The sequence below is a fragment of the Bubalus kerabau genome, chromosome 4 (genome assembly GCF_029407905.1).
Source record: "Bubalus kerabau isolate K-KA32 ecotype Philippines breed swamp buffalo chromosome 4, PCC_UOA_SB_1v2, whole genome shotgun sequence".
Lineage (NCBI taxonomy): Eukaryota > Metazoa > Chordata > Mammalia > Artiodactyla > Bovidae > Bubalus > Bubalus kerabau.
The window spans coordinates 158,208,469-158,233,751 of record NC_073627.1 but is presented as its reverse complement, the minus strand read 5'-3'; the positions used below and the strand labels follow the sequence as shown (position 1 = coordinate 158,233,751).

The 25,283-nt window shown below is 40.4% G+C and overlaps 1 protein-coding gene across 5 annotated transcripts in view; it reads right to left on the bottom strand.

Annotated features, from left to right (window-relative positions):
• The window catches only part of PLPPR1 (phospholipid phosphatase related 1), a 201,405-nt gene that overhangs the window by 155,111 nt on the left and 21,011 nt on the right, over positions 1 to 25,283 (bottom strand). Inside the window, exon 1 of one of the 5 annotated variants that reach the window (XR_008713820.1) lies at positions 12,984 to 13,016. The exons of the other annotated variants lie outside the window; for them this stretch is intronic. The gene's annotated coding sequence lies outside the window, so the exon portion shown is untranslated. Of the gene's footprint in view, positions 1 to 12,983; positions 13,017 to 25,283 lie in introns of those variants that run through there. 5 annotated transcript variants of the gene reach the window in all.

The window sequence follows — 25,283 nt, the reverse complement described above, 5'->3', positions numbered from 1 at the left end:
CCCCATCCTTTCAGAAGAAGTCATTAGAAGTCTTTTTAAAGGAGCACTGCAACGGCAGGGACCAAAGTTCTCATGTAGCCCAGCCCTGCTGTGTCCTCATGAATTTGAGTCTTTTTGTGCCCAAGGTTTCAAAATATCAGAATAGCAACATTTGTTTGTTTATTTGTGAGTCCCTAATTCATGCCTGGTATCCCATTAGGCACAACTAGAAGTAATGAATTAACCAAACACTCCATATTTAAGGGGCTAATAGTCATCAAGAAAAAGCTGTTATATTTGTTTATATATTTTTCAATCAGTTATAAGAGGGATAACGGCAGGATGGATGACCAATTCTAACTCTGGAGGTCAGGGAGTTATCCAATTGGCAGAGTAGATACACTGGGACCCACAATACTTTTAGGAGCCTATGAAAATGTTTAATTTCTTTTAAAATAATAAGTGTTTAGGTTAGGTACAAAAATATTTAATGTATTATTAAATTCAGTTTTACACTAATTCAACTGTAAAATATAAATTTTAATTTTAATAGAGAAAGGGGTCCACAAAGGCAAAATTGCTTAGAGTCCACAAAAGTAATGAGATAGTCCTCGTTGGGAGAAAGTTAAGGAAAAGTTTCTTAGAGGAGAAGGCTATTTATGTTGTTTAAAATAAAGGTAGCTGCTCCCCTATCAGAGGAGGACAAATGAAGTATTTTTAGCTAACGGGAACAGCAAGAGCTAAGGCTCCAAAGATATAAGTTGACTTAACATATGTTTGCGAAGATAAAAACACCACCAGCTCAAATGTATGAAAACATTCAAGGTGTTACCAAAATTTGCTTATGTATATGTAGAATTTTATGCACAAACTCAGAAGTTAGAAGACCTCAAGGATAAGAAATATAAGGTTGGTCCATTTATATATCAGATAGGAACATGGGGAAAAAAGAGAATATTGACAGACTACTGTTTCCTACTAATTAACTGAGAGCTCTTCATTTCTAGGAGGTAAGGACATTAAAAATCAGACCTGTCCAATAAAGGAGTCAATGACATCTCATGTGTTTCCACTGGATTTTCCATGTAATTCCCTTTTGCTCATGAGAAGTGTAACAATTCTTAGTCAATCCAGGACAAATGCACAAATAAAGGCTGATTATAAAGAATCTGTTTCAGTGAGACTCAGAATGGATATGGATGAAGCACAGTCATATATAGATGAAGATAAACCTCACCAATTTCTACGTTATGCAAAGTTAGCTCCAGGTGACCAGTCAAATAAAGTATCAACAGCAAGGAACAAAAATGCCCTTGAGAAAGAGTCCCCATGATTCATTGGAGCTTCTGCACAGCCTTGGTGTGAATCCAATATTTTCAGTGGCCAAAGTCACAGCCTGAGGTTCTTCTCAGCAGCTCAGAGTCTATGATTTTAGGGATGATAGATCTTGCTTTTTTTTATACAGAATATTAAGCTAAGTTTGCTCAAAATGCTATGGTGATTCCCTTCAAAGTTAGGATGATATGAATTTATTGAGTTCACTAAAACAAAAGTCTAAAATACAAACAGGTAACAACAAGGCCACCAAAAAGGTATTTTTATGAGTAACCCCAAGAATTCTGCACTCTGAGGCCACACTGATTCAGGACAGTGTTTCTCAACCCCGTCACTGTTGAATAATATTGTGGGCTTCATAATTCTCTGTTGTGAGGGGCTGTCCTGAGCATCATTAGATGTTTAGTTAAATCCCTGGCCTCTACCTACAAGATGCCAATGGTAGCAACCCTCCTCCTCAAATACTGTAACATCTTAAAATGCCTCTAGACATTGCCAGTTATTCCCCTCCAAGGTGGGAGGGAGCAGGGGATGGAGACAGACGAGGGGGAGAACCATTAATTTTAAAGGATTGAAAGCAGAGGCCCTAGGACATTAGAATTTTTGAGCTGATGAAGCTCTTTCTTCACTAAGGATAAAGGCCACATTTTAGCACAAGGGGACAAACCTGTTGCTGTTTAGTACCTAACAGAGGGAAATATGGAAATTGCTGAGATGTTTTATCAGCATTTGGGGGGGGAAACAAAGGGCATCTCATGTCAGAGACCATGACTGGAGTGATAATAAAGCTATTATAAGTGGTATTATTACCACTTTGAACCTCTAAAGAAAGCAGGGCTGTTTTATACATTGAGGCCTTTAGGCCCAATTCCTAGGGCTGACGAGTTATTTAACAGTCCATGAGAATATATAAGAAATAAACAAAAAGGGCACTAAAGCTCTGTAAAATCCAATAAATATGTACATGTATGCCTAAAAATGTAAAATTCTTGCAATTTCATTACTCAATTTAGTGTTAGCAATCTGAAAGTGATTTATAGGCAAAATTCTTTATTCTAAAAATTCCTTTGCAGAGAACCTTTAATTGTAAAACTAGTGACTCAGAAAAATAATTTCCAAAGAAAAGGCATAAAAGTCTTTTCATTTTGCCACAAAATAAAGATGTACTGTCAGATCATTCATTATGTGTTTATCTTTGTATGGAGTGAGGTCTCAAAAAGTGAGTGTCAAAAACAAGCTTAAACAACCTTAAAATAGCTCTGGAGGGATTCTGCTCTCAGCCAAGCGAAAGTAACTAAGACTGGATTTCATGCCTGGCATAACTGAAAAATACAGACAAAATAAATGAGCCGATGGTATTCAAGACATTGGCTGTGAGGCAATGAAGGGCAGTGATCCCTGAAAGATGGGAACAAACAGAGGCAAGCCCCGCAATTGCCCTCGCTTACTGCCTGGAGAGTGTCTCCAGTCCAGGGCACAGAGAGGAAAACCCAGAAGAATGGCCTGTGGTCTCCCTGAGCTGAGAAGACAGCACTAGGAATGTGGGGAGGCCCAAGAGACTGGAGTTCACAAGGCAGAGAACCAGAGAGGAGAGTTCTGCACAGACAGAGCTGGGTTCCCTGCTGAGGGCCCCCTAGGTGCAGGGGTCCCCAGCCTCCAGGATCTGAGGTGGAACTGATGTAAAAGTAATAGAAATAAAGTGTACAATAAATGCAATGTGTTTAAATCGTCTTGAAACCACACCCTCCAATTCCCAGTCCGTGGAAAAACTGTCTTCCATGAAATCTATCCCTGGTGCCAAAAAGTTTGGGGGTCTCTGCAAATTTTTGGCAGAGTACTAATGAGCATGGGAGAAACTAGCTAAGGCCGGGAAGGAAACCATTCAAAAGGATTAGAGTGAAATTATCATCAGGGCTCATACAAGGCCAAGAATACTTCCTGTTCCCACCAACCCAAATGAAAAGACACCTAACTCATCAGAGAGAAGGTAGAAGACTTCAGTTTAGGTTAACTAATAACTCTGATATGAAAACATTCCTTATACAGGGACCACAAGTATTCCTTACAGAGTTTTTTTCCTTGGTTACAGGATACTGAAAATTTACTGAGATTCAGATTTACTGAATGACTTGTTTTTCCCCAGTGTCAGGGGGCCCCAGAAACAAGAATATCCATAACTCAGGTCACATTAAAGGAACCTCTGACGTGAGTTTTACAACACTCAATGTGGTGACACTTTCTAGGATTTATTCAAAATTGGATTGGCGTAGGATTGAAATGAGATTATGTCCAGCAAGGGGAAAAATAGGACTTTTTTCCACATGATCCACATCTTAATTAGAGGTAAGGCAGAGGGGATTAGAGTAGAAAAGGGAAAATTAAAAAGCAAAAAATGAGTTGTGCGAGTTACATTTCATTTTGTTCCCCTGTACTAAGGGTTAGCCAGAATCCCCTAATCCAGCTCATCTTTAACACATGTTAAATAGGCATTAACTTCCCTGGTGGCTCTGAGCTGCCCCTCACTGTTCTGGATCAATTCTATTCAGTACATTATCTCCAACCAGCATCTCAGTAGGCCTTTAATTTCTCAAAGCTGGAAAACCTATTTTTTTTTTTTTTTTGAAAGCAACTAAGGCATTAAGAGATAGGAACAAGTCAAATGAGATTGTAGATGAGTGTAAAAGAGATTTCATCACAAGATGATGTGGGATTTAAGACTGTACTACTTAGATTTTCAAGAGAAATGCTGTACTCTGTTTCATTTTAGAGATGCTTTTCAAAGCTTGTAAAGATGCTTTTCAAAGCTTGTGAAAAATTACAAAGTGAAAACCCTACATTAAGGAGAGTAGCATTGACACCATCTTTCTTTGTCCAGTCTCTCCCCTCCACAGTGCCTCACTCACAGCTGCATCCATGGTCCAGCCCTTGAGCTAGTCCAGCATCAGGCAGTGATACAAAGAACATGAGACCTACAATACAGGGAACTCTAGAGTTCAGTCAAATCTTTACAAAATAAAAACTTGGAGTGGGGGTCTGTGAGGATGCCAGGGCCTCATATTGGTCTTGAGTGGCTTCTCAGACCCAGGCATAATTCCAGGTTCCCTCTGGGCTCCCATATAACATTGGCCAGGTCTGTATGACCAGCCGTTAGCTTTGTTCCTGCTCCTTAAATCTGATGAATCTCTCTCATACCTCAATCTCTTTTCAGGTCTGCCTGCACACTCCTGTCTGAACTTCACCCAGTAACTAGGACTCAGATGCCCATTTATCTAGGTGAGTCCTTTGAACCTACAAGTTATACCTGGTTCACACTTTAGCCCTAGTCCGGAATGGATGGTCTGCAAGACAACCACTGCCCCTTACTACTAGAGGATGATTTGACACCTAGGAGTACCAATGATGGGCCTCTCACAACTAAGGCAGAAGATGGCCTGGCTAATGACTGAGCTTGTTAATTTGTTTTGACTATGTTACATCTTTCTAGTCTCATTTTGTAACAATCTTCACCTCATGCCCATTCCCAGCCTCCTGGTACTCCAGCCACTCACTCAGTTTCTGCAACATGCTAAGTTCTTTCTTACCTCTGGACTCTCTCATGCACTCCAGCATGGAGAATTTTTCCTCCTCCATTAGTTGCCCCACTCTCAGATTTGCAGTTAAACACCATTTTCAATGGGGAAGTATCCTTAATTGCCTTGACTGGTTCAGTTCTATTATACACTATCATGCTCCTTCAGAGTACGTATTGTGTAATTGCCTAATATCTCTTTTCTAGGAATGTTTGCCTTGCTCAGCACTGTAACTTTAGTAATTTGCACAGACCTTGCACACTGTGTAGGTGCACAGTAAAAGTTGACACGAACAGTGTGCCTAAGCCACTCAGCTCTGTCGTTTGATTTCACATTTGCCCTGGGTCCACTCCTTACTCCTGACCCAGTCCTCATCTGGGTCTTGGTCAGTCCTTTCCAGGTCCTGCATGAACTCAACAGTATAGGTCTTGGGTCAAGCCATTTGACCCACCTCAACTAGCTAAGACCCACTATACCTTGGACCCCAAAAACAATGAAGAATAAAGTGTCTGAAAGTCCTAGAAATCAAAACATAAACCAGAGCACATTTTAAAATGTAAAATTGAAAGGGGAAATCGTTCCACTGGATTCCACCTCTGGTACTTTTGAGTGTTAAAAAACATAACAAAACTGCTTCAGATGGCTGCTTTAAAAGGTACACGCCTCCAAGGTAAAAATTTAAATTGGAAAAAAAGAATCCAAATCTATCCAAAAGTAAGCCAACTCTGTTACAGACTGATCTAAAAACAAGGAGGACAAGGATGACTCAGACCATAAAGCTCAGCAGGCGACCTGAGACAGCTGGAGGAAAGCAGAGAGCTCGCGAATGTCAAACTTACTGACAGGAACAAGGACCCAGGGCCATCTGATGGGCCACTATCAGGAGAACTGCTCAACAGATAACAAGACAGTGCCCAGACCAGAAGGTCAGTCCCTAACTTCTTTTTCAATTCAATTCAGTTGATACTGTTTACCCCTAATTTCCACTAGGAAAAAGGAACAACAACAAAAAAGCTGGAGGAGTAGCAGGACTCAAAGAACTTTTCTTAATTACAAAGCAGAAGTTAATGTCTCTTTCAATAAAATCAAAGGCTAGAAGGAAATGAGGTTTTGATGCTCAGTTAAACTGAAACCTTGAAGCATCAGAGCAAGAACCAGAAGTGTGCATGCATGTGCGTGTGTGTGCACACACATGGACTGGGATGGACACACACATACACACCCTTCCCCCTCAGAAAGGCTTCTAAAGATAGGGAAAGTTCCAGACAAATGTTGTGCTCACAGCTTAAATTCTAGAGAAAAGAGGTAGGGAATATGCTGAATTGCTCTTATAAAGTAGTGAATATGATTTTAAAATATAATTAAGTACAGATCTACCTTGATATATGGTGGAATTACATCCTGATAGACCCACCATTAACTGGAAATAGCCTAAGTAGAAAATGTATTTAATTCACATTAACTTACCAAACATCTTAGCGTAGCCTAGCCTACAGAACACTTACAATTAGCCTGCAGTTGGGCAAAGCCATCTAACACAAAGCCTGCTTTACAATAAAGTACTATCTCAGTTAATTTACTGAATACTGTACTGAGTATGAAAAAGAAAATGGTTGTATGGGTACAAACTGGTTGTAAGTGTATCAGTTGTTTATCCTTGAGATCATACGGCAAACGGAGCTGCAGCTCAGGATCTTGCCCAACATCAGAAGACACTATACCTCATTTGCTTGCCCTGGAAAAGATCACAGTTTGATCTTCAGCCTTTCTGCTGAGAATGGCTTTCACACCATTACAGAGTTGAAAAGTATCAAATCCAACCATATTAAGTCGGGAACTGAATGTATTTATATTCTCCTGCATCTGGCTCTAGTTATTAAATTTCAAATATAATTTCAAAAGCAATTGAAGTTAACAAAATTTGTAATGATGTTATGATCTGTTGTAGGACTGACTATATTAAAGGTAAAGATTGTTTTATTGCGGTCTCTCACATCATTCCAGTGAAAATTGCCCATTGATCAGATTTACAATCAACTTGCACGCTATAGTTTGTTCTAAAATGGACCGTATTTTAGAAAGGCTCTGGTGTACCTAATACCATAACACCTTTTACTAAACTATTTTGAAGACAAACATTGAGAAAAGATGCCATTTTGTCCATTCACTTATCAATGAGGCTTTATTAACTATCTACTAGGTACAAAGTCTTAGGCTTTGAATAATGCAAGAATGGGTAAAACAGACATTGACAGCCAGTTGCTTACAACATAGTAAGAATGCGAATGCAGTCAAGTGCAGAGTCTACTTATAAAATGATATAAATGATGAAAATTCATAGGAAGAAGAGACTGTTTCCGTGGAAGATATCTGAGGTAAACTGATGAGGACAGGAAGTTATGAACCTGCCCAGGAGACAGATGGATTTCTAGGTGTTAGGACTAGTAAGAGCAAAGCGTGGAGTAGAATAGCCCAGACCATATCTATGACATGGAGTTATGGTTGGGCAAGTTTCTTCTATCTCTAGAACACTGGCACTGGATTGTTCAATGCAAGCTAAGGAGCTTAGCTTCGTTTCATTGGCTTTTGCTTACAGAATATAAGACAGGTGATGGTGGGTGAACACTGGAGTCAGCAAGACTTACGAAGGCTACATTTTTTCCAGTAGCCATGTACGGTTGTGGGAGTTGGACCATAAAGAAGGCTGAGCACCAAAGAATTGATGCTTTTGAATTGTGGTGCTAGAAAAGACTCTTGAGAGTCCCTTGGACTTCAAGAAGATCAAACTAAGCAATCCTAAAGGAAATCAACCCTGGATATTAATTGGAGGGACTGATGCTGAAGCTCCAATATTTTGGCACCTGATGCAAAGAGCCAATTCATTGGAAAAGACCCTGATGATGGGAAAGATTGAAGGCAAAAGGAGAAGGGGGCAGCAGAGGATAAGACAGATGGTTAGATAGCATCACCAGTTCAATGGACATGAATCTGAGCAAACTTCAGGAGATAGTGTAGGACAGAGGAGCTTGGCATGCTGCAGTCCATGGGGTCGCAAAGAGTTGGAAATGACCTAGCAACAGAACAACCATAACAAAAGAGTGGCCATTGTCATCTAAGTAAGACATATTCAGAACCATGCAAGAACTGCTTCAATCTAGTCTTTTAAAAAAATTTTTGAGATTCACAGGGAGGAGAGGTAAATAGGAGTGCCTGTTTGAACTGGGACCTCTGTAAAGTGGCCAAGGGAATGTGTTATGTTATTAAGGTCAGAGGGACTAGAGTGCTTTTTCACACTTCCAAGTCATTGGTTCCTGCATTTCCCTTTGAATTTGGTTCCGATTTCCATCTCCACGGCCACTGTGGGTTTCTAATGATCGAAGAGATGAGATCACTAATTAAATGGAGAGGAAAGAAGCAAAAAGTTCAAGTCCAGCATGAGAAACTGCTGGGGAAGAGAAGATATGCCCCGCAGACAAGAATTCTAAAGAAGCCGCACAGAAGAGTCCTTTTGGGGGTGGTGGTTCCAGGACATTAGACAGCCCTTTATGGTCTTGCCTGCAGGGATGTATCTCACAAGCTGTTCTGAGCAATGGGGAGGCTGTGATACTGTTGTTCTGCCAAGCAAGGCTGCACTTTCCAATTTAAAGCTAAGTTGCCCAGGAGCCAAGCTGTTTGTTGTTGAGAAGACAAGGAGAGAAAGAGCGTGTGTACATGTGTGTGTGAGAGAGACAGACAGAGACAGAAACATCCAGGAGTTCAGATATCCAATCTATCCCCACATCAACTCTCTGGAACGGAATGATTCTGTTTTCATCATTAGGCCTGCTCAATCTTCGGGTGCCCTCAGAAATCACTGCAAGGAAGTCCCTATGCCCTCACGACAGGGTAATTAATTAGCTCTGTTGGACCCTGTTAGGGTCTCACAGAAAACAGAAAAAAGCATTGAAAGGAATCCCCTTTCAGCACAGGAGATTTCAGAAAAGGATTAGACAACCCTGGCATAAGCCTTGGTTTGCCTGCTGTGCAACCAGAGAAGGCTGCACATATTCTGTGCCTGACCCAAACTTAGAATTTGAATGAGTATAATAACAATGATAATATTGTCTGCTAGTCTCCTTGATAAATATGTTTTGAGAACTTATTAACCCATGCCAGGCTTTATGCAGAGTTATGGTCTTAACTTTTACATTTAACACTATAATATCTCTTGAGTTAATTTGCATATGGCATGGAAATATGCTGACCATTCTTTTCAATATTGCAGCCTGCTTCCCTCATCTCATCCTTCTTACTCTAGTCTATTTTCTCTTTTATATATATCACTCATCATATACCATAATTTATTCATTATGTTTATCATCTTCCTCCAATGACCAGGATGTAAGTTTCACCACAACTCCTGCTTTGTTCACCAGTTGTACCCTAAGTGTCTTTTGGAGAGAGGACAGAGAATAATTACAAGTGAGGTAAAGACAGTATCTCTCCAGGACCTAATGGGGAACCCAACATAGTATAGGGGTCAGGAGAGTCTTCCCTAAAGAAGTGATCTTGGATACATAAAAGATTGTATTGTATTCCTGTCAAAGGGAATAGAACAGGGGAACTTCCTGAAATGAGAGAAGGCACGGCCACACAGCTGCAACACACAGCACTGGCAATGGACACACGATGAGGGCTGGGATGAAAGGGCTCATGGTGCAAGGCTGGGGACACACACTATAAAGTTTGAGATTTGCTCTAAGAACAATGGTAAACTATCAAAAGGCTTTAAGGAACAAAACAGTCATGCCCCCGTTTGCTTTTACTAAAGACAGCTCAGGATACAGAGAATGGTTTGGGAGAGTGGGGCAAGAGTGACTGTGGTGAGGTGGCCAGTGGAAGGATCCTGCTCTCTCTAGATAAAAGGAGAAGGTAGCTGGGGTTCAGGCTCAGGCAACAGACACAGACAGGTCAGTGAACTCAAAAGATCAGAAGAGCAAATAACATTTAATTATCGATTAAAATAGGAGTGGTAGGGATATTTATTTATTTATTTTTTAATCTAGAATTTTTTTTAATTTTTTTTTAAATTTTATTTTATTTTTAAACTTTACATAATTGTATTAGTTTTGCCCTTTTAAAATTTAAATCCCGAGTACTACCTTACTTGTGCTGCCTCCAGGGGTGATGAATAGCTTTGTTTCCCCTCCTGTTAAATCAGCAGCAGCCTCTCCTTCAATCTTTCCTCCTGAGTCCCAACTGTGTCCTCTCAGCCTTCATCTGGCCCAGAATCAAGCACAGCATGGAACAGACAATTCTTGAGAATCACCTCACAATATCTCATTTGAAAATACCGTGCTTACTCAAGAAAGAGGTGATATATGTATACGTAGGTGTATGCATGCTTTTGTACTAGTTACTTCAGTCATGTCTGACTCTTTTGCGATCCTACGGACTGTAGCCCACCAGGCTCCTCTATCCATGGGATTCTCCAGGCAAGAACACTGGAATGAGTTACCATGCCCTCCTCCAGAGGATCTTCCCAACTCAGGGATCGAACCCACATCTTATATGTCTCCTGCATTGTCAGATGGGTTCTTTACCACTAGCGCCTTCTGGGAAGTCCATGTATACATACAGTTGATTCATACTGTTGTACAGTAGAAACTAACATAATATTGTAAAGCAATTATATTCCAGTTAAAAAATAAATTAAAAATATACAGTGCTAAAACAACAAAACCAGTAACTTATTCCAAATCCATTCCTTAAATAAGTTGGGATCCTTTAACATATACAAATGCCCTTTCTTATTTTCTTTTTGCCTTTCCAACTCCTCTGCATCCTTTAGGACACAATTAAATAAGTCAGTCATTCACAACAATCATGCTTTGATCTGCCCATAAGCTGTGCATGCTTACTATGTGAACCATTGATTTGGTGTTTGGTCACAAGCAACGTTAGGATGTGAGAGCTGGACCATAAAGAAGGCTGAGTGCTGAAGAATTGACACTTTTGAATTGTGGAGCTGGAGCAGACTCTTGAGAGTCTGCTGGACTATAAGGAGATCAAACCAGTCAACCCTAGAGGAAATCAACCCTGACTATTCATTGGAAGGACTGATGCTGAAGCTCCAATACTTTAGTCACCTGATGCAGAGTTGACTCATTCAAAAAGACCCCGATGCTGGGAAAGACTGAGGGCAGGCGGAGAAGGGGGTGACAGAGGATGAGATGACTAGATGGCATCACCTACTAAATGGACATGAGTTTGGGAATACTCTGGGAGACAGTGAAGGGCAAGGAAGCCTGGTGTGCTGCACTTCATGGGGTTGCAAAGAATCAGACACGATTTAGTGACTGAACGACAATAAGACCCTTCCCAGCCCATGGTTCCCTTTTGTATTCTCATTTTCATCTTTCAATCCAAAATTCTTAGTTAACTTCCAATGGGCAAACGGGTTATCTTTTCTTCCAGATTATAAACTCCCTCACAGCATCTAGCCCAGTGCTAAATGATAATATACAGAAAGTATTTATGGTTATTCCACAGAGAAATGTGCAGGAGGTAACTACCAGGCTGTCTTAGCTCTAACCCCTGCTCCCCTCACATCATCAATGTGAGATGCCCAGCTGTGGGCATCAATGTGCCCACTCATCAAGTGGGCAGTCAGCAAAATACTGGGCATAGTAAGATGTCAAGTTTTCTGTGAAGACCCTGTGATTAAAGCAGAGTCAATTCATGAATATTTTTCACATTAGAAGGAAAGTGAATGAACTCAAACTATTGATCCAATTTCAGATCTACAGAGTCACCTGTCCTTTTGGTAAAGTTACTTTAAAAATCCACTAAATTTTCCATCCTTTCTGCCTTCCCATTTTTAACAGAAACATTTATAAAGGTGTCAAAAGGTCAGGATGAAAGTAATAGCAAACTATATATAGAATTCACTTAATATTTATAACCACTGTATGAAATATACAATTCATTGTTGGATCTTTTGGGGGAGAAAAGTTACAGAGAATTTAAGCAGAGCCCAGGATCACATATGACATAGGTTTCAAGCTGGGATTTATAACCTAGGTATCTGATCCTAAACTTTGTGTACTCTGTAACTGTATCATTTTCTTCTCCAGAAAAATGAAAAGGGAAGCAAAGAGCTTAATTTACATCCCTGGTCCCAGCTTTCCAGCTAACAGTTAGTTTGCTCTTTAACGTGCTGGTTCTTTTTATATTTCATTTGACATCCAGGGATTGTGATCCCCTAATGCAAGCCCCAAGCTTTTCCTGATTTTATTAAAAAAATTTTTTTTAATTTATTTGGCTGTATGAGGTCTTAGTTGCAGCATGCGAGCCCTCCAGTTGTGCAATGCTGGCTTAGTTGCTTCCCGGCATGTGAGATCTTAGTTCCCTGAGCCGGGATCAAACCCAAGTCCTCTGCATTGGAAGGTGGATTCTTAACCTCTGGACTACCAGGGGAGTTCTTCCCTAGTTTTACAAGAACTTTCACAAGTTGTGGCCGAAGATACCTTCAATGCCTATACTTAAGAGTCCTCTCATCCTCTTCTCTATCTCACTGAAATTCCACACTTCAGAGGATCATAAAATCGCTTCAGGGACTTGACGTTATTCTGTGGTCCAAGCCAGAGTTAGTTAAGGATAAATCTTAGCCCCTCGAAGGCACCTGTTTACTGACTGACATTCACTGTCTACAAACAAGCTTTGGGATGAAGTGTCCCCCTTTCTCTCTGCACTTTGCTGATGTGTAACCTACAGAGTGAAAGCTGGGTAGGTTAATTAACAACCTCCCCAGCAGCCTGATGTCACTAGAATACCACCAGGATAGGGATTTCCTTCCTGGGACAGCATTAACCCTCATCACACAAGTAAATGTCACTCTGCACCTGGATGACAAAGTCTCAGGTTCCAGGCCTTGAACACTACTAGCTTTGGAGTCTGACAGGTGTTGGATCTGGACCCCAGTCACAAGGAACCAAGTACATAAACTAGGTTAAGCCACCGTGACTTGCTGTGTTTTCTATTCCTTGGTGTTATTGTGGTTGTACTGCAGTAATTGGTGTGAGGGGTAATTACATGACGTGTGCAGTGGTTAGCACATACCAGGCATGAAAGATCACTACAGGGACTTCCCTGGTGGTCCAGTGGTTAAGACTTCGTGCTTCCAATGCAGGGGGCACCGGCTCGACCCCTGGTTGGGGAACTAAGATCTTGCATACCACAGGGTGCAGCCAATAAAATAAAAACAAATAAAAATGTTTTCAAAAAGAAATCTCACTACACCCCTCACTTGAAGTCACTTTTCTACTTTTGCCCCTCACCCATTAGAGAAACAGTGCTATACTATCCCACTTAATGAGAATGGACTGTTTGTAGAGAACATTAGCCATACTTATTAAACATTCTTCTTATTCACCCAGACCTAAAAAGGTTATTAATTACTGAGCTTTGGCTAATTCCCAGGACGTCTAATTTGTTCACATCTATTTTCAGAAAACCTTCAGATTTGAATATGACTTAATTTCACTATTTTATTTTCCCCTCACAGAGAAAGCACATGCAATGGAGCAGATAGCCGGGCACAGGCTACATTGCAGCCAGCGGGACTTCATGAGGAAGAAATTCATTCCTGAGACTGGAGGAGAAACGTGGGTAATGAGATAAGGGGAGCGATGAACCAAACAGCAAGGAAAATTAAAAAGCACTTGCGGGTTCTGCCTGAAGCTCTTAATTAACCATATTCTCCACAACACAGAGCAAATCCATCTGGGCAGCCCTGGAAGTAAAAACACAGCACATAGCACTCGATGATGGGTCACTGCTGGCAAAGTGGGAGGTCAAACACTGAAGATACAAGAAGCCCCCAAAGTCTAAAATCAAAAGCAATGGTGAGGCTGAAGCTAGAATGCCCGAAGCTTAATGAACTAATAAATTAACTTCCCTCAAACTTGGCACATCATGCTAAGAAGACTTTGCCACAACAGCTCTTAAAAAAAAAAGGGAAGAGACAGTTGCAGAAACGTGGATGGCAGCCGCAGCACAAAACTTCAAAAGTTCTGCCCTCAGCAAATAAAGCCAGTCACGGCATCCTTTGCTTTGTCCTTGGGAAGCCAGGCACTTTTGCCACTGCCTGGTGGATGAGCCAAAACTGTTTCTACCCAAAGCATTTTATTTAGGGCTTTTATATGAACACAAACTGGGTGCCATCCAAAAATCTTACATCCTAACGTTTGGGCCAGGCAGAAGATATTCCTGCTGTTTACGGGGTGGGGATAAAATACTGTCAGGCTGTGTTAAATCATGCAGACACACCTGGCTAAAAAGTGAAAACTTCAGCCAACAAAAAGATTGTTTCCTGGATACCCAGTGCTGGATGACATTACATGGTAAAGTTCACTGCATCTTCATTCCAGAGCTCCTGGATATTATTTCACCCTCCTTGTACAGCTGTGGGTATTGAGGCCCAGAGAGGTTAAGCAACTTGCCTTATGTGGTTCTCAGCTAACAGGTATTAGAAGCTAGGATATAAATTAGGTCCACAGGGGTCCAAATGTAACCGAATTCCATCTCCTTCATCATGTGAGCTCCTTATTCTACACAGTGCTTACCCAGGATAGCCAGGCTATTCTTACTTGGGGAGATATGGAAATGTTTACCCTAAGTGAATACTATGAATCAAATACTCAAAATAACAGAGTCTCAGAGCAGGAAGCTGCCTCATGAGTCATCTAGTCCAAGAACCCATCCTATGCTTAGAATTTCCGAAAAGGACTTTTACACAGTTTGAAATAAGGCAGTAACTTTCCAGAGAGGTGAGGAGTCTTGGGGTTGGGAAAAACCATTTATGAGACACTCTTTTCTCCTCCTTTTAATAAATAGCATATTTTGAATGCCTCCTGTGTGTCAGGCCATGCTAAGCTTCAGTATTGCCTTAAGAAACCCCACAGTAATCTTTTTTTTTTTTTGCCACTTAATTTTTTTAACTTAAGGATATTTCCTTTACAGAATTTTGTGGTTTTCTGTCATACATCAACAAAAATCAGCCATAGGTACACCCATGTCCCCTCCCTCCTGAATCTCCCTTCCATCTCCCCCCTATCCCGCCCTTCTAGATTGTCACAGAGCCCATGTTTGAGTTCCCTGAGTCATACAGCAAATTCCCATTGGCTATCTATTTTACATATGGTATTGTGAATTTCCACATTCCTCTCTCCATACATCTCACCCTTTCCCTTCTCCTCTCCCCCCATGTACTTAGGTCTGTTCTCTATGTCTGTTTCTCCATTGCTGCCCTGAAAATAAATTCATCAGTACCATAATCTTTCTAGATTCCATATATATGCATCAGTAGATGATATTTATATTTCTCTGACTTATTTCACTCTGTATAATAGGCTCTAGAAGAAATTCTACATTAATCTTATAAAGCAAGTTCTATTATTCATATCCCCATTTTACAGATAAAGAAACAGGCTTAGAACCATTGCATAACTTGTCAAAGGTCACACAACAAGTAGGCCTTAGTGCAAGGATACAAATGTAGCTTATTCATGTGGTCTTCAAGGTATGTGGAGACACATAGTAAAATAAGAAGTAAACCTAATGACTTCCTGCTATTCTCTGTCTTGACATTAGCAGGCAATTGTGATGATTTGCAAGTTTGTGGCAGGTGGCCAATAACCCAACACTTTCTTCCATCTAAAGTGAAAGTGTTAGTCCCTCAGTCATGTCCAACTCCTTGTGACTCAATGGACTGCAGTTCAGCAGGCTCCTCTCTCCATGGAATTCTCCAGGCAAGAATACTGGAGTGGGTAGCCTATCCCTTCTCCAGGGGATCTTCGCAATCCAAGGACTGAACCCAGGTCTCCTGCATTGCAGGGGGATTCTTTACCATCTGAGCCACCAGGGAAGCCCTTCTTCTATCTAAGGTTTGTCCAAATACTTCTCTAGTTTCCTAGGGTCAGAACATCTTGGGGCAACTGAGCTAACATGTTAACTACCACTTACTGAGCCTATATTTGAACATCTCCAGTGAATAAAAACACTTAAAGCTTGTTCCATTTATAAGCAGCTCTGATGATCAGAAAAATCATACTTATACTCAATTGATAATGCAATTCAGTTAGGAACCTCCCACTTGTATCTCCCATAGGGTCAAGGGCAAAAAATAATGCTAATGAAGTGATATTTCCAAAAGCAAAGAGGTTTAATGCTATTTATTGAAGCACAAGTGATCTTGAAGGGAATTGAGAGAGATTCTTTTTCAAGGACAGCTTTAATAGCTGAAGGAGAATAACATTTTATATCCAGCCAACCATCCAGCTACAGAGAACTTGTCACACTAAAGTGGTTAAAAATTTTTTTTAATATTTCAATGACATTTTGAACACACATAAAAGGTTAGAATGAAAAAGGAAGTTACTTTTTTTGTAGAAATCACATTTGCATTTAACTTGAAATTCTTTCCAGTCCTATGATTTTTGCATAAATATTTATGGACTCCTGATAGCTAATTGGATTATAAGCCTTTTATCCAGGAATTTGTCCAATTTTATGCTCTCCATGAAACCTGAGCTCTTTGCTGATATTGGTTAGGTCCATGTTAAATAAGCAATTGTTTTTAACATCCTTCAAGGCTATATTTTAAATTCTCACATTTACTATTCAAACTACATCATGAAATTTATAATACTTACAACAAATGAAACAAAAAAATTTGGATGAAAGTTTGAAGACCCAAACACCATGATAAAATGGATTTCTCATGTGAAAGCATTCATTCTGATCAAAGAGTACTAAAGTATCAATGCCCTCAAAGCAAAGAGCAAAAAGCACACATCATATCATCACCAGGCAGCCTTTCACATAGATGACTTCATGTGATCCCATAACCACCATAGAAGTGGAGATTACCATCCTATTTTACTATGAAAGAAACCAAGGAGTAGAAAGACCAAGTAACCCATTCAGCATCATGTAGCAACTGAGCAGAAGCAGCTCTTGAGCCACTCCTCTGATGTAAAAACACTGCTATAGTTACAGAGAAAGGCAACTCTCAACTACCCAGAGGGGGATCAATGGCTCTGTCCTTGTTCTGCCTATTTATAGAAGTTTCATGCTCTCCCCAGGTACACACTTTAGGAATCTTAGGCAGGTTCACAGGAGGCCTTTTCACTGACACTTGGCACTCTCACTCCAACTTCTTAAGGGTAAAGCCCTAACCACCACCACATTTTTCTTGACATAGAAAGCCTTGTATTTTGTTTAGGTACCATTGTGTCACAAGAAGCAAAAGAATCCCTCTTTGCAGAAGAATCTTAAATTATAGTCTGGAAAGTGAGATGTGAAGTTTATATTATCAACACACAGCTTGGAACACAAGTCCTTTTCAGTTTAAGCAGCTCAGCCCGTCTCTGCTCCAAGGATGTCTTTTGTATCATGTTCCTTTGCATTTGTGTGTGGAAGAGGCCATGTTATTACCCTCGCCTTCCAAAACTTTGTTCTTTTGCACTACAGCTCTGGTTAACCACTGCTTTCCATTCATCTCTCTTAGCTTCTTTGTTCCATAGAACATTTTTAAAGTCTGTATGAAAAAATAAATATATGTGGCAAGTTTAAAAGATCAAATAAAACTACCAACTTATGACCCCATTAGTAGTCTGCAATTTTGCCTTTTTTCACCCTGACGCCCCATCTTTGAGAGGCAATCACTTTGAAACATTTTAATTGTTTCTTTTCATATTTAGTAACTAGACTCACACATTAAAGGGCGAATAAAGTGATTAGTATTATGTACAGGAAAAATCATTTTCAGTTTGGTCTAAATCTAAGAGAAGTCTAGAAGACACTTACACACACAGGCACACATCACCACAGCCTAAACTACTGCTCATGTCTTTCACAACTCAAAATAAATTTGAGATTAATGCCTATATTTGTCTTTATAATAAGAGCCCAATATTATATGACTGAACTTAAGGTTATGAATTTTGTAGGGTTTTTTGCACCTTCAATCTCACTCCTAAAATATCTAGCCCACCTCACTGATGAATGTAAATTTCTATGTACTCAGTCACAAACTTTGATTTTTCACAGTCCAATTCCTTTGCCAGGTGTTTTTGCAAGATCACTTAGGAGAAAGCGAGTAATACCTTCTATAGATTGAAAAAGCGAGTAATACCTTCTATAGATTGAAAAAGCGAGTAATACCTTCTATAGATTGAAAATGGTGTTTTACATCAAGATTTTTAATTACATATGTAAGACAGGGGAAAAGGTTTTTTTCCTTATAGATTACTATTCAAACATAATTTTCTCTCTTAAAATTGATATATGATGAAGATATTAGTCAAATGTAGCACACACACACCAATTACATGAAATGTAATGGAAAATCCACTCAGTCCCATGCCTCCACTCACTCAGCAAAGTCTGTCTTTCAAGCTGTAAGAAAACTGTTGTGGTCCAGCACACCCGCCCTGTGACTTACTATTTCAGTTGACCTATCCCATGGATGGAGGAGCCTGGTGGGCTACAGTCCATGGGGTCACAAAGAGTCAGACACGACTGAGCGACTTCACTTTCTTTTTTTCCCACCCTGCAGCACCTACAACATCTCTTCACCAGGGGCTATTTTACCTGCAGCAGCATGTGTTCAGCCACCTGCAATGCAGGCTGGAAGCACAGGGAATTAAAATCCCTGAAAATAGCAACTCCTCAACCAATGTCTGGTCATAGTCAAATGCCTGAGCTTCAGCCCTTGGGATGAGAAAACTCTGTGGCATGCACCTCACACTGTTCCTAGACCTTCCCCATGGGGTTAAGCATCAGTCGCCCACGTGGAAGCTGGTCTGAGAGTTTATCTTTTATTGGCTAGCTTCCTTCCCCGTCCCACTTTTCTACCTTCCTACTGTTATTTCCTGCACTCCTCAAGAAACTACTTGCTCTTGCCCTCATGTTTCAGCATGTTTCTAGAGAGAGCCACACTAAGACGAGGGCCAGCTCCTTCACCTGTTCTGGTCTTATGTCCCATCTTGCTCTCTGCTCAAGTGACTACTTCTCCCAAAGAGTCAGTTTTCTCTCACTCTATGAAAAACCCCTCTTGCGTCCCCCTTCTGGCTACTATCCTAACTTCCTCTCCCCTTTTTTATCAACCAGTCTACAGAGTGCCCTATATGCTGTAAATTTCTCTCATCTTTACCAACTGTAATCTGCCTTCTTCATCCATCTCTATTGAAGCTCTTTTCATCAAAAGTCAGCAGTGACCTTCTAAATGCCAAACCTAACACTTTCACTTCTCTTTGTTACAGAAACCATCTTCTTTAAATTTCATTAACCTTGATTTTTGTGACCTCAGTATCTTGATTTTCCTCTGATATTTTTGACTACTCCTTTGAAGACTGCTTCAGATTCTATTCTTCCACAAACTATTTAAATGTTGATACCCCCCAAGGCTTTCTTCTCAGGTTCTCTTTTTATCATACATGCTCTTCCTTTGTAATTTCATTTATTCCCCTGGTTAACAGTGCTGAAATCCATATTTTTCAGGATTGACAACTCTTGAATTTAGATCCATACTTTGCCAACAAAGGTCCGTCTAGTCAAGGCTATGGTTTTTCCAGTGGTCACGTATAGATGTGAGAGTTGGACTGTGAAGAAAGCTGAGCGCCAAAGAATTGATGCTTTTGAACTGTGGTGTTGGAGAAGACTCTTGAGAGTCCCTTGGACTGCAAGGAGATTCAATCAGTCCATTCTAAAGGAGATAAGCCCTGGGTGTTGTTTGGAAGGAATGATGCTAAAGCTGAAACTCCAGTACTTTGGCTACCTCATGCGAAGAACTGACTCATTGGAAAAAACCCTGATGCTGGGAGGGATTGGGGGCAGGAGAAAAGGGGACGACAGAGGATGAGATGGCTGGACGGCATCACTGACTCGACGGACATGAGGTTGAGTGAACTCTGGGAGTTAGTGATGGACAGGGAGGCCTGGTGTGCTGGGATTCATGGGGTCACAAAGAGTCGGACATGACTGAGTGACTGAACTGAACTGACTGATCCGTTTGATATATTTATAGACATCTAGACGTAATACATCTGAGACTGAATTCATCATTTTTTCAGCTCAAATCTCCTACAATTTGCATATTACTTGGTGAAACCTCTATACGTTCAATCACCCATCATCTCTCCTAGGACAGTTAACAAGTCCTGTGAATTTTACCTCCTAAATATTTCTCAAATGTATTCTCCCCTTTTCTTCTCCACTAGCAAAGAAAAAGTAAAGTAGGGACCAAAAAGTGTAAATTGGATTAAGCATTTGGATTTGGGCATTTTGAATTTCTTTACTATAATATTCCTCATTAGCTCCCTCACATAGTGTCATAACCTGCAGTTTCAGTTCCTTATCTCCAGGCTTTACTTCACTCACCAACCCATCCTCTACACTGCCACCAACTGATCTTTCTGTAATAAGTGGGGCCAAGTCAATGTCAATCTCATCAGTGCAAAAAAATAAAGCTTAAGCTTCTTTTTATGTCATATAGGGATCTTTATCAAGTTAGAGGCCATCACTTGCCATTCAGAATCACTTACAGTTTTCTACAAAAACTAGGCAGCGCCTCTCATTTACTTTTGAACTCCAACAATTTCCTCCATCTGGCAAGCCTCCTTCTCTGTTGTGTGCATGCCCACTGACACCCTATTTGTTCATTACAACCTCCCTCGAGTGTTCCCTCTGCACTCTTCCCTGACTCTACAAAACAGAATGAATCATTGGGCCTTTGGCACCACTTCTGTTCCTTGTACATAACTCTTCTATTGTTTGTGTCATACCAAGCTCCACGTGTTTGCTTCTGTGGCTATTTCCATTACTAGATAACAAACCCCTTTACCCACGACAAACGAAGAGCCCCCTGTCACATACTAATAGTAGTGCCCTCAACAACTCTGAAGGCAATGGCACCCCACTCCAGTACTCCTGCCTGGAAAATCCCATGGGCGGAGGAGCCTGGTAGGCTGCAGTCCATGGGGTCACTGAGGGTTGGACACAACTGAGCGACTTCACTTTCACTTTTCACTTTCATGCATTGGAGAAGGAAATGGCAACCCACTCCAGTGTTCTTGCCTGGAGAATCTCAGGGACGGGGGAGCCTGGTGGGCTGCCGTCTATGGGGTCGCACAGAGTCGGACACGACTGAAGTGACTTAGCAGCAACAACTCTGAAGCACTTTATATCCGTGTAATTAACCATTATATATTTTGATTTCCCAGCTTCCCTTCTAGACTGTATGTTCCATGAGGGCAAGGTCAGTACTTGTTTTACTTACTTCTGTAACCCTAGAACCAGGCATCGAGTCTGCCAGAGGAAGTGTTTCATACATACTTAGACTAATTGGTTAACTTCTTGAGGACCTAGCTTATATTTTATTCATCTGCTCACCCAAGATCAAATAGCACCCAGAGTAGGCATAAGGTTTTGAACTGAATTTTAGTCACACTACCAAAACATCATAGAAAGAGAAGCCTGTGGAATGTTTTCTGATAGTTAGGAAACATCATTTTCATCATTTAGTTTCACAATTCTGCCTGTTCATTATTTGGGGAACATCATCAAATTGAGAAGCCCAGCAGTGATTTAGAGTAGGGGTGGTAGGCAGACTGCTTCTGTCATGCCATCGGGAATAAATTCATAGTAGATGCTTTTGTGACGGGAAAGGTTCTAAGGCCATGTTTGATCTCAGTGTAATGTGTAAAATGATAAATTAGCACTCAGGAACTCAGCAAGGGGGCGGGGAGCAGCATATATGCTACATAGTTGCAATCCCTTTGTAAACCAGAGAGGGGATAACAAATAATATAGCCACACAAGAGGCTTCACCAATGCATGCTCAAGCATTCATCCAGAATGTCAACAAACCTTGAAGATTAACTCATTACTTATTAGGATGCTGCTGTGCTAATTGGCGGAGAAGGCAATGGCACCCCACTCCAGTACTCTTGCCTGGAATATCCCATGGATGGAGGAGCCTGGAAGGCTGCAGTCCATGGGGTTGCTAAGAGTCAGATACGACTGAGCAACTTCACTTTCACTTTTCACTTTCATGCATTGGAGAAGGAAATGGCAACCCACTCCAGTGTTCTTGCCTGGAGAATCCCAGGGACGGCGGAGCCTGGTGAGCTGCTGTCTATGGGGTCGCACAGAGTCGGACACAACTGAAGTGACTTAGCAGCAGCAGCAGTGCTAATTGGTCTGATTGAATAATATTTTAAAGCAACAAGTTGTTATTTCTATAAGAACCGATGCCTTCCCCTGCTTAAAGAATACTAACATAGTTTCCTTTTAAAATAAATACAATATGTACAAATATTTGAAGCCAAATCAATAAAAAAGGCTTTTGGATATTACCATCAGTAAATTTTTTAAGATGACCCAGATTTATATAAACTCTACTCTGTATTGAATATTTGTTGTTGTGCTGTTTAGTTGCTACGTTGTGTCTGACTCTTTAGCGACCCCATGGACTGCTGCCCACCAGGTTCCTCTGACCATGGGATTTCCCAGGCAAGAATACTGGAGTGGGTTGTCATTTCCTTCTCCAGGGGATCTTCCTGACCCAGGGATCAAACCCATATCTCCTGCCTTGGTAGGTGGGTTCTTTACCACTGAGCCAACAGGGAAGCCCATAATGAATATTACCTTATACTGAAACACTGTCTAATATTTAAAAAATTGTTTACCTTCCATTATTTCATCTGAGAATGGTTCCAAAGGATTACACAGCCAACTCATATGGCAACAAATACCCATTACTTTGATATTCTCTAATTAATAGAATGTTTTTTTCCATGTTTGTGTACTTTTATTTTGAAAAATTTGGCAAAATATACATAATATGAAATTTGCCTTTTTAACCATTTTAAGGTTAAAGTTCTGAGGCATTAAGTACATTCTCATTTTTGTGCAACCATAACCACCACCCATGTCCAGAACATTCTCCATATTCCTAAATGGAAACAATATCCAATAACTCCCCATTCTGACCTTCCTCAGCCCTTAGCAACCACCTTTATTCTTCCTGTGTCTATGAATTTGTCTACTCTAAATAGCTCATGTAAGTAGAGTCATACAATATTTTTCCCTTTTTGACTAGCTTATTTTCCTTAGCATGATTGTCTTCAAGCTTCATCTATATCGTAGCATAGTTAATAGAATATTTTTATTAGCTACATATGGCTTTCTTTTCATTTGATTTGGTCTTTAAAAACATTATCTGGACCTTTGCTTAAAGATGTAAAGGTGTTTCCATTTGACCCTATTCTCTCAAATACTGTGCACATAAACACACAAAACTATCAAGGAAAAAATTCCATTTACTTGGAAATAGCAATGCTGCTCTAACTATAAAGCGTAGCTGACCAATACTGTGAAACCTGTATGTATAAAGAAGAATACACCTCCTCAAAACTGAAGCACAAAGGGGATTTCATTAGGAGCAAGAGGCATGGCCCTAAAGGCTTGCTGAAAAGTCATTTTGTTGAAGCAATGAGAGTGGGAACATAGGCAGGTCAAATCTTTGCTGACCTGCACAGCAGGGATCCAAAGAGGAACCAAAGCTGAGTGCTCTTTCTGCGGCCCACAGTATAACCATCTACTTGACTGGGACCACCAGAGAAGAACAGGGTGGTGGCTAGACAAGAGGCAGAAGTCCTTGGGTTGTAACACTCTCAGCCTGTCAAGAGTTTTTGCTGAAAATCACACCAGCTTTCTGAATGACAAAAAGTTAAAGCCAGGGCCCTGAGTATAAGACAAACTTAAAACAGATTTTGGGAAAAGGCATTTGTGACAAATGTCAACCGAACTGTTCTTGTTTTCCTAGCTGCATTTAGCAAAATTGTAGAATGCTCCAACTTAATAGCTCTCTTTCACTCCACTCTGAAATATTCTTCTGAAACTAGTAACCCAAAGATAATAATCAGAAATGCATCAATTTGAGACCTATGCATAAAAGCTACAAAAGTAAGGTAAGCAATTAAACACTAAAACCCCACAACAGGAAAAGAGGGGACAACGAGATTAAGACAATTTTATAGAAACAGAAATCAATAAGTGTTTAGAGAAATGCATCTCAATAGACACAAAAATATTAGAGGGCTGTAGAAAGAGTTCAAAGGATACAGGATTTTAAACAGGCAATTATTATTGAGATTATAGAAGATTTAAAAAGTTGGCAGTGCTCAAGAAAGAAATACAAAAACAAAGCAGAAGTATGACAAATTAAAGCCTTGTTAAAGCACAAATATACAACAAACATAACTGAAAACAGATCTAGAAATACAGTAGAGAGGCCTGAAATGACAAAAGATATTATCATGATTAAAAGGAATATGATGAATAACCCTGATTATAGGCAAAGGAAATCTGACATCCCTACAACTGGTATTCCTGAAAAAGAGGACAGGAAAAAAATGGAATAAAAACAGTCAGAGTTATAAAAGAAGAAAACAATCCTGGATTAAAGATTTGAAACTACAGATAAAAAGTCATACCATTTCCTAAGAAAACCCGATCAAGTACTGGGGAAGTTGCTGAGTTCCAAAGATAAAAAATAGTCTATGGATACCTAGCTGTGAAAAATAAAGCAGAAAAAAATTATGTTGGCTCTGACTTCTTTCTAGCAACATTAAATATGGAATAGTGAAATAATATGGGCAAAATTCTAAGGAAAATGTGACCTACGAGTTTCATAACCAGACAAATTGTTCTTGTTTTGCTAGCGGCCTCTAGTATGAGACAGGTAGGGATTCACTGTAGGGGAAGCAAGGCCACCATGGGTCCAAGACTGAATACACAAAGAGGTAGCCCTAGTAACTGGAAAACTGTGTGGCCTAGAGTCCTGGAGGACTCACAGATAAGGCCAGGAAGTGTATGATGTGGTAACGGTTATGAGTAAGGTCAGGGGGTTTTCTATTTAAAAGCTGAGCTTAAGAAATGTTAATTTGCTTCTTTTATCCATTCAGTCAATAAATATTGAGTTTCTGTTAGTCTCTGGTGTCAATATGTGTGTGTTAGTCACCCAGTCGTATCTGACTCTTCATGACCCCGTGGACTGCAGCCCTCCAGGCTCCTCTGTCCATGGGATTTTCTAGGCAGGAATACTGGAGTGGGTAGCTATATCCTTTTCTAGAGGATCTTCCCAATCCAGGAATCAAACACAGCTCTCCAGCATTGCAGGCACATTCTTTTCCATCTGAGCCACCAGGGAAGCCCTGTCAATACTCTACATACTTTATTTTGGATATATGATCCATAGTGCTTTAGAATAATCACTTCGTTTCATCATAACTCTGAAGAGCGTATCCCCATTATCTCAGAAGTATGGAGGAAACATAGGAAGCATATGTCAAC